This window comes from Chamaea fasciata, unplaced genomic scaffold, assembly GCF_029207755.1.
Source record: "Chamaea fasciata isolate MVZ Bird 193981 ecotype frontalis unplaced genomic scaffold, bChaFas1.0.hap1 SCAF_10, whole genome shotgun sequence".
NCBI classification, from domain to species: Eukaryota; Metazoa; Chordata; class Aves; order Passeriformes; family Sylviidae; genus Chamaea; species Chamaea fasciata.
The window spans coordinates 5494880-5509137 of NW_027094095.1; positions in this window are offsets into that span (position 1 = coordinate 5494880).

Consider the following 14258-nt stretch of genomic DNA (forward strand, 5'->3'; position numbering starts at 1 on the left):
CTCAAAGCACCGCGGGGCCACGAGCATCCGCCGGGCTGGGCCGGGCCGGGCCGGCGGCCGCCGCGGCTTCTCCTGCCCGGGCCGGCCCGCGCGGCGCCCCCCCTTGCTGGTGGCTCACCCCCCCGTCGCAGGCGGGGCCCTGCTGGGGCCGCGGGCGGCCCTTCCCTCAGACCTTCCCCGAGGCGGGGCGCGGGTGACGCGCACCCCGTGGGAGCCTCGGCAGTGAGCTTCCCCCGGACGCCTCTGACGGCGCTGCCGGCGCTATATATGGCCAGGCTCGCCCGGCTTCTTCAGCGCACGGCGAGCCGCCGCGGCGCTGCCCGGCGTGCACCGCGCGCATATGTTGATTGCGAGCCGCTCATTCGTCGGAAGGGGCTGGGGGCGCGGCCCCGCCTGAGGGTTAAAGCGCGGGCTGCGTGTGGGGCCGCGGCGACGAGCCTTTGTGGGGGGCGGTGGGGCTGAGACCTGCCCGTGGCGGGCTGTGGGGTCTCGATCATCTCCGTCTGAAGGGATGAGGAGCTGAAACTCGCCTGTGACGGGCTGGGGGCGGGCATCCCCTCGCGAATGGATGTGGGGTTGTGGCCGCTCGCGGCAGACTGCAGGGTTCGTGCCTCCGCTGATCCAGGCTGGGGCCCAAGCCCCGTTGGTAGCTGGCTGCGGGGCTGGAGCCCACTGGGGACGGGCTGTGGGATGGAGTCCCGGCTGCCCTGGGCAGCTCCAGGGAGGTGCTGAGAGGGCTGGTGGTGGTGGGTGACTGTGTGGATGGCTTTAATCCCCCCCCCCCCCCCCGGGCCCACAGTGCAGGGACTGCTGGCTTTTAGTAATGTCAGGATATCAAGGCCATTGTAAACTCGGGCTGCCTGCGTGGGCAGGCATCACCTGGCTGCCCCTTCTTCCAGGGCTGCTTGGCTCCCAGGACCACAGAGCTGGAAGTGACTGGCCGAGCCCAGGATGCTGCGCTGGGATGAGTCTGGCTGATTGCAGCACACAATTCCAGTGGTTTTCCTGAGGATGGGCACCTAATTCTGGGATGTTTCTGCCTCTGTGGGTGCAGGGGCAGGGACTCCCGTGTTGCTGGGTGTCCTCACAGCTCTGTGTGCTGCAGCTGTGCACCCACACACACACCATTATGTCCCTCGGTCCCAGCTGGAGGACTCTTTGGGCAGCTCTCTGGGGGGTCAGTATGTTGCTTTTTGGCCTGGCAGAGGCTTTTTGCTGCCCTGCGGTCCTTTGAGTTTGTTTAAAGAGGTGTGAACGTGCAAATCTCTCACCTCAGGCCTTAGACATCCTGCTCCTCCAAGACAAAACGTGGTCTGTCCTGTTACTCAAGCAGTCTCTTTTTCAGAGGAAAACAACAAATTTTCCAGGGGACTTCTTGCTTGTGGAAGTTGCGCATCTGGCAAATCATTTGAAAAATAAACCCTGTGATTTTAGATCTGCTCCTCAGATTTTTGGTTTCTGACTCTACGCTTCATCCCCCTGAGGCTGTAAGGAGTCAAAGAGCAAAACTTTTCTGAAGCAGAGTGTGCTGCAAATCCCCTTAGACTCAGTGTGCAGCCATGCACGTGGGATACAGGAGGTTCTTTGCTCGCCTGTTGCACTCTTGATACCACATTTGGACGTTTGGAGATCAGGGGTCATGGAAGAGTTTAGAGGCTGAATCAGCCTTAACTGATGCACCTGAATTCGGGATCAACATCAATTAAACAACTAAGAAAAAAAGAGTCTGTGGCATCTTCCACAGGTTGTCTCCTTCCTGAGCTTTTCTCCTTTTTGCTGAGAGGTGATTTTATATTCTGTTTGTGGGAATGTGGGGAGGAAGGGCAGCTGTCTGCTTGGAGAGCTGGGGGAGCTGATTTTTTCCTGTGGGGCTTTGGTTTTTTCAGAGGCTGGGAGTATCCCGAGGAACCTGGGTTATGTGGAAAGTTTGCCTGTGAGTTCCTTTCTTGTGGCCTCCCAGTGAACTCGAGGTAAACTGGGGCTAAGGCTCCCTTTTCCTTCTCCATCCTCTCCTGAGAGCAGTGGAAATGCATTAACCTGATGCTAATTGTTAACGTGACGGATGGCAGCAATTAGGATCTGTAATCCAGTCTCTGCATGTGGAGTGCAGCCTGGGGAAGCTCTCTGCTGGGATGCAGCATTCCAGGAAGCCCTGGGGTGCTCCTAAATGCTGCTGTCCTTGGAGGGAGTTGTGTGTGTTCCCTGCACTGGGCTAACTGTGCCTGAAGCAGCAGTTTAATTCGGATTTACAGCCCTGTTTTGCTGGATGTTGCTTCCTCCAACAGCATCCCCCGGTCAGGGTTGCTGAGAGGAGGCACTGCCGTGCCCGACGTCGCAGTTTGGGCATCTTTGTCCATGATGCTTCCAGGCTCACGTGGGTCCTGCTGGGCATGGCGAGGCCATGCTCATTTAGAGCTGTTATTTATTGAAAGAAGTGCTGGGTGATGACCCTGTCTCTGTCCCTTCAGCTCCTGGTGACATCAGTGACGCAGCTGGTCTTGCGAGGTCACTCGTTTCCTTTTGTTTAATGATCTGCTGGTGAAAACAAGCTCCCATTGCTCTCTGGAGTGTCACTGGGACATGAATATTGATGAAGCCTCAGTGGTCCTGGTGCTGTCACGGCGTGGAGGGCTCATTTGGAGCTGCCAAGCAGTGTGGGGAACTCTGTGATGGAGTGATAATAAAGTGTTGCTGAACTCTGCTCCGAGGTGCTGCTCGACACTTGGAACTTGCAGGCTCCTGGCACAGCACCAAGAGGCTGGGCTGGTGTTTTCCAAAGCAGGGACACAGCGCTGTGAGCATTAACAGGGGAGGGATTCATCCCTCAAACATCCATGGGGGTGCTGCAGCTACGGGAGAGTTTGTTGGTTGCAGCTTCAGGTGGCAAATGGTCCAGTTAATGGAACCTGAATATTTTCCAAGGTGGAACTGGGGCGAGGGCAGATGCAATGCAGCATCTCTTGAAATGGTCATTTGGGGATGTTGGTATGGAAATCACTTTAAGAAATGTGGCTGTTAGAGATATACAAAGGAAGAGCATGATTTTAAACTCGCAGGCTGCATTAATCCAGGTGAGACCCTTCCAGCTTCTGCTATCCTGTGTAGAAAAGTCAAGGTGACAACTGAGTTCTTGTAAACAAAACAGTTTTTTTCTTTGAAAAATGAGGTATTTTCCATGCTAATTTGGAATACATCATGCAGTATGCCATGCCTTTAAAAAGAATATATTTAATATATGTGCTTGAATGGCAGGGAGAACCCCAGGTCTTGCTCTGAACCCTTATATAGCTCCTGTAGTGAGAATCCAGGGTCAAGATGTCTGGGTTAGATGATTGGTGACTGTGGAGAACTGCTTCACTCTTGGTGTAATGCAGATCTGACCTGCTTTTGCTTAGAGCAGTATCTTCCCTTCCTGCCTCAGGTGTCTTCTTTGTAGAGGGGTTGCAGGAGAGCCCTTCTGCAGGGACTTCTGCTGGACTGAGGCCATAGATGCTGGCAGTGTCTGGTGTTAGCAATGGACACTAAAAGATACCCATTCTTCCTCAAAACCTTCATATAACAGTGCCTGTAGGAGCTGCCCCTTGCTGGTCAGGTGTTTGCACTAAGTTATGTTGCTGTGTAGCCCCTTGCTGCACTGAGGGACTGTTCCAAACTCTTATCAAACAGAGCATTGCCTTTCTTGCACATTCTGCCAGATGTGGCACAACTGAGCTCATTTAGGGTTTGTTTTTTTTTTTTTTTTTAAGTGGATATTGGCTTGTGTGATCTCCAAGGCAATGGTCAGTGCCAGCTGTTGCGCCTTAGCAGTGTGGAAAATCTGCTATAGTAGAAAGACTCCTGGGCTGCCTTTGGAAAGGATGCACATATACAGATACAGCTGGACTGGATAGTCTTAGAGGTCTTTTCCAACCTTAATGATTCTATGATTCATACTTCCTCATCTTTGCTAGGGCATACTAGAGATCCCCAGCCCCCTAAGGATTTTAGGAAAGACTGACCCATTAAATCCTCTCAGAGCTTTTGCCCATGCACCAGTGTTTCTGGAGCATAATCTGTATGAGTAAGTAGGAGAGGGGTTGTGAACCCTGGGGGATCTGTGCCACTGCTCTTGGAGATTTAAGGGTCTGAATAGTACCTTGAGGATGTGGATTATATTCATGCTGGGGGAAGGAAGCAAAAAGAAAAATTATTATGCTTTTGGTAGTGTAGGTTAGAAGCATCACCTTTCCTGACATGTTTGTCTTGAGCAGAGATGGTATCCAGTGGTAGGATGAAGAGAAGTTGCATGCTGTCTGGTGTTAATTACAAAGGGAAAACCACAGGAAAATCAAACGAAAATGAGTCCCACTGCATTTGATATTCCCAGAGTTGAAGGCCTCAGTACGTCTCATTAGTTTAAAACCCCTGATGGAGAGAGCTCAGCTTCTAACAGGAAAATTGATATGACATTGAGACCTGGGAGAGGATTAGCTGCCTGCCTCAGAACTTGTCCAGAGGAGTTGAACATGCAAATGTTCCCAGAGAGCAGCTCCCTGCAAGAAGGATGCTGGATAATTAAGGCCCCTGGGACCACACAGTTGCAGTGAGGGAGGGATGAGGTCTGTGTGTCTGAAAAGTCCTTCCGCTGCATTCTCTCTGTGGGGGGAATAATGCCTGGGCAGTACAGACAAGCTCAAAGCTTTGTGTGTGCTTGAGTGCTGGTGACAGAGATGCTCTGTTCCACCTCTCAGTGGGGTTTGGAGGTGCTGGATTAGGATTGAACTATGCAGGGTTCGGCATTCTCGGACTGATGAATTGGCTTATCTGGCAAAGATGTCTGTGTCTGAGAGGTTAGCCTGGGTTTGGCCCACAGGTGTCTTGTGCTTTTGTGGCAAAGAGTTTCGTTCCACCTTGTGACCCTAGAGCAGTGCTGAAGGCCCAAGCACACCTGGTTGCTGCAGCCCACTGTCTTTAGTGGTATGAAAATCACAACATCGAGGCAATGTGTGTAGAAAGGTGTAACTGCCTGTCTAGTGCTTGAGCTGGTAGGTGTTTGCTAGGGAGTGCAGGCCATGGGATGTACTGTGCCTATCAGTTTGTACCTGTGAGTCTCTGCTTTGGGCCCTGCTGGGTTTCCTGTTGTGATGAAGTGTTCTCTAACAGCTGTATGTGGAGAGAGGATATTTCCTATTTTCTCCTGCAAACCCCAGCCGTGCTACGTGCACTCTCAGGCAAGGCGCTAATGATGAAGAATCCGTGACTTGGCAGCACACTGGGGTTTTCAGCTTCTGAAAACAAAATGTGTTGGTGGACTGGCTGTGATCGCCGTGGCAGGTGGAGCTTGCAAACCATACCAGCATCACTGTGCTTCTTGTGTACTCAGAGGGTTGTTTCTAGCTGGAGCATTGCAGCCCTCAGGCAGGATTACTGGAGAAGGGCTGGCAGGAACCCCTTCTTCCAGCAGGGTGATGGAGGCTGTGGAAGCCTGCAGGAATCTAGCCATCAGCATGATGCTTCTTCTTTAGGCAGAAACTCCTGCCCAAGTAGCCAGGAGGTGACAATCTGTGCATCCCTCTGGCACAGGCTTTCTCGGAGGGAAATCTTGTCTCTTGTTGAAGCTGTGACCTGAGGCAGGGATCCTCCCCACCCATCTTCTGCCTGTGCCCATCTTTAGCCTACTTAAAATAAACAGACCTTCAGATTCTCCACTGGAAGAGCAGCTCCAGGGAGGAGCCCCAGAGGAGAACAGTTATCCCAGCACAAGGCATCGCTCACGCTTGACGTTGCTGCTGGAGAAGATGTTGGCAAGAGCAAGGAGCTGTGCTTTATATAATTTGGTGTCACAGCTTCCATCTGAGGGTAGCCTAGGTCAGGACTCTCCAGCTTGGGAAAAGCAACAACAAGGAAGACTTGAGACATGGATAAAATCACCCAAGAAGATGATTAGAAGGTAATTGTTGTTTCCTGCAGGGTAAGAAAATAATGGACTTCAGGTTTAAATCAAACAGCTTCACATGCTGTGTGTGGGGGGGAACTAATTCAGCCTTGGAAACGTGTTGTCCTGGGATGCTGTGGCGGCCAAAAAATATCATGAACCTTTAAAAAGGAACTTGGCAATTTCATGGCAGATAACTCTTGATGATGGGCCTAAACACAGCCCTGAAGCAATTTATAGCTTGGGAGTTTGTAAGTGCTGGGCTGCTAGGAGCTGGAGAATCATCCTGGGAAAACACCTCCACCTTCCACCTTCTCTTCAGTTCTTGCCATTAGCATCAAGCCCAGTTCCTGTGGGAGACAGGAGGCTGAGTTAGAGGGACCTACAATTTCTTGGCTGATGGCTTTCATGAGTGGACAGAGGTCGGTGAGTGACCCTATTACACATCTTCTGAAGTGGGATTCTCCCTTTTTGAGAGACTGGGATCAAAAGAGCCTTTTTGGGTCTAATGTGTTCCTTGGTACAGGCAGATGCTCGAGTGACTCCTGCGGTGCCCACGCCTGCCTGTGCAGAAGTGGAAGTTGTGTTTAGGGAGTTGCTTGGTGACGGTTCTTCTGGGAAGGTTTAGAGAACCAAACAGTTAAATGGGATTAATAAAAATGTATCAAAATTTGTAAACACATGTATCACATCTCTTTGATAAGAAAGGAGCGGTTAATAAGTATTTATAATCAATGTTCCTACCTGGAAGCTTTCTCTGAAAGTGTTTCTGAGGCTGCTCAAACAACCCATTTATTTCTATCATTTTAACAACCTGTTTTCTCAAGGCAATTGAAATTACTTGCTCAAAGAGCTGTCTCCCCTCCTCCCCACCTACACGCTCCATTTTACAAAGCCTTGGCCTTGTAAATGTGTCCTGAATGGCTGGGGAAGATCCTGGAACTGGTGCTGGCAGGGATCCTGCTCTGCTGGAGGTCTTGGCAGGGCAGGTGGGCAGCTTTGGGTGACAGTGAAAAGCTGGGTTATAATCACTCACGTGGCGATCCCTATCTAAAAACTAGCTTATGTTGGAAGTCAGAAGCTGCCCTGATGTACTGCCTGCGTGTATGTGTGCACTGGAAGTACTTGCACTGGCTGGAGGAGTGTTGGTTTGGCAATGTGGGGAGCAGGGCGCTTGTTTAGCTGTTCTTCTGTGGAATAAAATGATGTGACATCCCACTGATGTGTTCTGAGGACTTGTAGTACAATTCTTAGTCATCTCCCTTTGTGCCTGGTGCTTTCAGCACCTTGATGAGCTGTTGTATATATCCTGGTTTTCCTCTGGTACAGAGAGATCCAGGTCCCTACCTGCTGCTTCCAGGGCACTGTCTAGGTTTGGATGATTGCTTTGGGCTGTTGGATCAGCATTTCTTCCTCTTCATGTTTGTGAGTGGGTAGCTGGTTCCCAGTGCAGTGATGTGCCTTCTTGAAGACTGCAGGATTAGTTGGGGTTGGTGCAGGAACAGTTTTGATCTCCCAGCCTGGGCACATCCCAGGATAAGGCTTAAAAGGTCAGTATTGAAAGTGGGGATGATCCCTGCCTGTTACAGAAGCAACTTACTCTTGGCTAAGGAAAGGTGACAGGTGATGAGTGAAAGCTTCAGCTTCCAGGGTTCTTCCCCACGTTCTTCTTGCAAGGATATCATTTCTCAGGCTGTACTGATGCTTTGCCTTTCCCTGGGAAGCTGGAAGCCATGTGGTTTTGACTTTCTCTTATTCCCTGGGGTTATTCCCTGTCCTCCTCTCTGGGGAGGTGTTAGGGCTCTGCCTTGTGAGATAACTAATAGGGCTGTCAGTCCCCTTGTCCCAAGAACCTGAGAAGACAAATAGTCCAACATGTGTAAGCACCTTTGCAGGTCCTGAGGCCCCGGCAGGAGCCTACAGGGTGACGGATGTGCTGACGAGCGGGGCTGACACAACTGGGTCAGCACAAATGTCACAGGGGTGGAAGCCGTGCCTCCTTCTCCCCTCTGCTTGGCACCCCAGCGCCTCTGGGCCAGACGGCGGCCACTTATCACCCCTTCCTTCAGTGCCTGCTGTAAGCTGGCAGCACCAGAGCCTTGTCTAGAAGAAAGACACGAGTCATGGTCCTAATGCTCCGCTGTGGAGCTGCCATCTGGCCTCTCCTTGGATGTCGCTGCCAGGGCAGCCTGGGAACATAACCCAGTGCTGACGCTCTGTCAGGCAAACATCTGGTTAGACTGTGCTCGATGCCTCTGCCTTCCCAGCACACTGTGGTGCTGTGTTCCCTCAAAAAGGTGAGCTTCATGTACCTGCACATACAGATGTGTATATAAATCATATTTTTTAGAATTCCAGCTCTGTGCTGTTGCATCTTAGTGCTGCTTTCCTTGCCCAGCCTCCTACAGCCTCTCCTTCTCTCGTCTGGAGCCAGCTTTTGTGCTGCGGGAAGGGATGTTTGTTTGGAGAGGACCATGCAAATAATCTCATGAGTTTCTCCCTTTATGGATGGGTGAGGAAAATTTGGCAAAGTAGCTGGGAGTGAGTCTTTTGAGCGTTCTGGAGTGATGAGCTGAGAGCCCTGAGCTAGTCTCACTGTGCAAAATCCATTAGCCATGAGCAGAGCTGCTTCTGGACTCGGCATTCAGTACCTGTTACGGCCTGAATTAGTCCCTAATTTCTGTCCCTTATAGTTAAAATGACTCAGACATTTCTTTTTGAGATGGGATATTGCTTCTGACTAAATACCCTAAAGCCACGGCTCTACTGACTATTAAATTGTTCTCAGGAATGCACTGATCCTCTCGTCTCCGGGTCAGTGTAGGATGCTGCTGTCACCTGCATGCTGCTGTGGGGCTGGAAGAGGTACTTTGCTTTGCTGTAGGTAAGCAAATGTGGAGACATTTGAGGACTCAATGGCTGCAGGTTTAATAAGATCAATACTACCTCTGCACAAGATTATATGGTATACTAGGCAGCAAATAGAGCACTTCTGCTGGATTTGGAAACCGTTTATTGAGTCTATTAGGGATGGCGAGGTAGAAGGGATGTATCTGGAGTGAATTGCACAGTCACAGTAGTTGAGACTCCCACATTAAGGGTTTTGCAGTCTATTAAATAATGGAATTAAAATCAAAATAAATGAGGAAGTTTTGTCCAAGAAGTCATACCTGCAAGCCACATCATCAGCCAAAGAACAAAGGAGAAACATGCTGCCCAGAATATGAGTGCTTGCTCCAGTATCCATTGGCCTGTGCCACCTCCTTGAAAGATGTTGGGAAGAGGGGATGGCTGTTTGTCAGGCTTCTGTCAGGAAAAAGAGCCAGTCAAGGTGGAAGCTTGGAGATCCTCCTGTTCCCACCCAGCAGGCTGTTGGGTCTTCCACCCACAGCTGGCAGGTCAGAAGTTGTCTTGCGCTGTGCCACACTGTGCTCCACAGCCAGGGTTAATGCTGCTGCCTAACGTAGTCAGCAGTGGGCTGGCTTGAGTTAAGGAGCAGCTTTTGGGAACTCTGTTGGCCTTGTTTGAGCTGCCCTTGTGCTGCCATCACCTCTTGTGGTGTACCCTGGAATAATGAGCTCTAATCACACATGAGCAATAGCCTGCCTGGTCACTCTCTCTGCTCCTGGGGAGCATGGCAGGGCACCCGTCTCCTGTCATTTCACTGGTGCTCTGTCCCATCTCATTTGAAATGCCTTGCAGGATGAATTACGGTGCTCTAAGGGAATCTGCAAAATAGGATCACAGGCCAATTGAGTCCATCTGCAAAATGCGGGAGGATGATGTATCGCCCTACAGATGGATTCTGCTGACCCCTTCTTTTTTATTTTTATTTTTAATTTTATATTAAAACTCTTGGTGAGAGTAAGAATAACAAATGTTTGAGAAACAAGGAGCTGGATAAGGCCATGCTGACTGAAGGTGGGTGATGCAGAAGGGAAGTTGGGAAGCAAGGAGAGGGCTGAATGCAGCCCTCAGGATCTGATCTAGCAATTCCTGGCTGGCTGGCTGGCCTGGCCACGCTCCCCTGGGAATGTGGCCAAGGTCACCTCTCTTGGCCCTGATGTGGTTGGACTGCCAAGGAACAAGTTAACCCCCGTGCACTTTGGGTGGATTGAGGTTGGGCGGGTGTTACCGAGCTTCCTCCTCCTCCGGCTGGGATGCTCCAGCCATGGCCTGAGGGGGAAGGGAAATGAATTAAACCCATCTTCAGACACGTTTGTATTGATTCTGTCACTTTCTTGCTGCTTGCTGACAGGTGATGGATGGCTCATAATGCGACCGGCACAGTACATTACGTTTCCCATCCAGGGACTCCTAAATCATTTCAAATTTTCAAATTCCCTAATCAATATTTTATCAGTAGCAGAAGAAAGCGGAACAGACCCATTTCTCAAGAGGTAGAGGAATGAGCGTGTGTGAATGCGTGCCTGCACATACATAGGCACGGGAGTTGGGGTATTTATAATTACAACTAAGGCACCGTTAGTATAACAATTATATCTGCAACCAGAAAAATAAATACAGAAGTAGGACCAGGAGTGATGCTTACATTTAAGTGACTTCAGGATGAAGTAAATTAGAGATCTGGGTTTCTGATATCAACATGGAGGATTAATGCCATGGCGGCTTTGCGCTCATTGCTCAGCTGGTCGCTCCATTCTTATGCAGGGTGCAGGGGGGTTGAGGCAGGTGCAAGAATGCCTCATTTTTGGGGGAAGGAAATCGGATTTGCAACCACCTGTAATGCAGTGGGACTCAGATCTCTCACAAGGCACTGAAGCAGTAATGGGGAAATATCCCTTGCAAGCCTGTCTGGAGCTGGATTATGTGGCCTGGATGATTGTTCCTATGGCGTTTTAACCAGGCATGGTGCTGCTTTCTTAGGACTGGGGTGGCAGAGATAGATCCTGTTGCTGCCATGGTGTGTTGGCTCCTGAGGCACTGGCAGGCTAGATGGGAATGTGCCTGCAATGAACTGGTCCTGAGCAAACAGCGTGTGCCTTTCTACTCCTGTGCCAGCACTTGCTGCCATGGTAGGATGTGATTCAGGTGGGGCTGAGTGAGGATAGAGAAGGAAGGACTGGAGCATTTCAGAGGAGGTGCAGGTGGACTCTGTGATGTTAGGATACTGTGTGGAGTGGCTGGCTCCAAACTGAAATCCAGGTTCAGTGACTTTCCATGTCTTCCACACTGGGCTTCCTTAACCAGTAGCTTCCAATTCCTGCCTGCCATCTGGCTTTCTGCTGAGCTTTGGGATGCAGGAGCCCAGGGAGGAATGGAGCTGGTTCCCCCTGTTGTAGGGGTGTGGTCTGTCCAGAGTGGAGGCAGCACAGGGCTTTGTTCTTTCCCCTCCAAAAGATGATCCTGGTTGAGACAGCCAGAGCATGCCTGTCTGCCCTGAAGATGGCTGCTTTCCCCAAATCCTTCCTGTGCTGGTGGTCTTTCCTTTGTGCTCCTTGCATCCCCTGACCTCGTCTGCTCGATAATCTTTCTCCATTCAATTACTCATTCTCTTAGACGCTTGTTTTTTATTCCCAGACTGGATGTTTTCCAAGTAAAAGATTTATTCTTAAGCTATTTTTTTCTTCCCTGTGAAGAGAGCTTCCAAGCAGCACAGATGTGAGGCTAAACTTAACCTTCCTTGTTACTGTCACCTCTCCTCAGCCTTCGCCTGGCTGATCTGGTGCTGCCTTTGCCTCCAAGTGTTGTTTCACAGCTCAGTTGTAGCTTGCTGCTGGAATACACAAGGTAGGCTTGCAGGAGAGAGCAGGGCTACTGCTCTTTGGGAGCACAAGGTGGATCTCAAGGGTGGCACGTAAACCCGTGCTGACCTGGCCCTCTCCCAGGCTGTGTGGGGACCCATAGCCCTTTGGACTGGTGCAGTGGCATGGGCTGAATAACAGGAGACTCAGAATCTCTTTCTAGAGGTAGTTTTAACACCAGCTTTTAACTCATAGAAGAAACTTTAGTGCCTTTCCATCCTGACCTCCCTACAGTTTAGCGGAGAAACACAATGCCCTTTCCCCAAGGCAGGAGCGGCCTCACCACCAGCAGGGAGGTCTTCTACTACACTTCTATGCCAACATTTTTCCTCTGTGTTCAAAGTTTTCTGTGGGCTCGGTTTCAGAGACTGGATCCCTGCTGTGCCCAGGTGGAGGTGAAGTCTGCAGCTATACCCTTTTCTCTCTATTATCACATGCTCAGGGTTTGTCAGGGATGGGGGAGGCCTCTGGTTTGTGCTGTCCACACAGCTTCCTCCCCCGGAGGCACTATGTGTAACAGGAACCTGGTTGAACATCGCAAAAAGATGTGTAGAAATAACTGATTTTCTTCTTCTGATAGCCAGTGCCTGATCTGCAGGAGCAAGAATCCTTTTGAAGAGCTCCTGCACACTTCATCTCTACCGGAGGCAGGTTGCAAGGCTGTTTTCCTTGGTTAAAGATAAGATTTAATTGAACCAGGGAGATGTCAGTGTTTGCTGTGTCATTTACTGATCCAGTGGCTGTTTGGAGTTGGGTCTGAAAGTGTCTGGAAGTGGAGTTCCTTCAGCCACGCTGCTCTGGGCGGCGTGTCTGTGATTCCCGGAGCACAGCAGGAGAGAGGAAAGAAGCTACTGAGATGCCTCCCAGAGAGACAAGGTATTTGTCATGTAGCTGTCACCAACCACTCTTCAAATCAAACTTGGTCACCCACACTGCCTGCTGCTTCCCCTCTTTTAAGTACAATAGCAGGAATTGCCTCTTCCCTCGGTGTTAACCTTCTCTTCAACTGCCTTGGTGTTAACCTTCTCTTGTTCTGGTGCTTTTTGAGGACACATCGTGTGTTTCACTGTGAGTAGGACGGGAGTGAGACCCAGACCTTGGTGCCCAGCTTTGCAACACACATGTGAGTCCCTGCCAATAGCTGACCTAGACAATGACTGTGCCTGGCTGATAAACTCAGTCCTTCTGCACAAGAGGTGAAGCCCATTGTTTGGGCACAGATGGCCATAAACACTGTTTCCCTGGATGAGAAAGATTTCCCTTTTCTGAAAAGCTCTGTACCTGAGAGAGAAACGGGCCCTTACCACCTGTAAAAGTTTGCTGTGGGATTGTGTGTTGCAGTTCTCATCTTTGTGGTTGCTGTGCCTGGGAAAGAGCAGAGAAGCTGGGAAACTCTTTGCAAGCAGTGTTAGGATTAGCTCAGACAGGAGGGGATGGGGTGAACTGGCTCCCCAAAGGCTGTGCTTAACCCCCAGTTGTCCTTAGGACAAGGAATGTGTTCAACCCTAAAGCTCCAGGACGCAGCTCCACCCTACATCTTAAGAGGTCTTTTCCAACTTAAATGATTCTGTGATTCTGTATCTTACATGCTTTAAAATATATTTGGGTGTCCTGAAAGGATCTCAGGTTAGGAGCTGGGATTTATGTCCCTCAGGATAGGAGCCTGTGGCAAACAGATCTCAGCTTGGCTTGTCACCTCTCTCAGCTGGCAGTGTCAGGGTTTCCTGCCTCTTTTGTAGTGGGACAGAGCTGGTCCTGGTGGCACAGCTGGTTTAAGGACAAGGAGGATGTGGGCTGAAGATACTTGGAGACCTCATGTCAGAGCTGTCACTTGCCAACCTGACCAGAATACCATGCAGGGAATGAATTTTGGGTAACTTAGCAAAACAACACAAAGGCTCTGCGTGGTTTTCAAATGAGCTGTAGTGGCATGAGGGGGAAATGCCCAGCTGGTTTTAATATCCAGCTTAAGGGAAGTCCTTTTGTTCATTTAGTCTTGATTTAAAGTGGTCTGAGGAGGCAAAATCCTCTTGCCTCATCTGGGTCTAAGCTGGGTGCTGATAAGCAAAGAGCTGTTTTTCCCTGCCAGCCGCTTCTGCCAAGCCAGAAATAGCCTGCCCGAGTAAGCTCACCATAGCAGCATTTCTCATTCAAAAAGTTAATAAGCTTTGAAATTGGATTTTAATCAACTAATCTTTGATCCTAGGCACTAGAGCTCGATTAGGAGCGTCCAGTAAACCAAGTTACATCTCTCTTCCCTGCTGTCTTTCCCCCCCACCCCAATCTCGCAAAGAAATGGCTGAGAAATGTTTAAGCATTTGAAGACCTGTGCATTTTAGGGTTTGTGTTGTCCCTGTTCTTTTGATCTGATCCATCCCATGGATGAATGGGAAAACTGATCTCTGGTGGACATCTGCTCTTCTGAGGCTGTCTTTTAACAGCTCCTTTTGGGAAAAGGGCTGGACCTCTTTTTTAACAAAAGTTTGGATTCAATCAGATGAGGTGGGACGAGGGATAGAAGATCTACTGGGACTCTGACCATATCCCTCCTATTCCCAGTGTCAAAATAGAGTACCAGA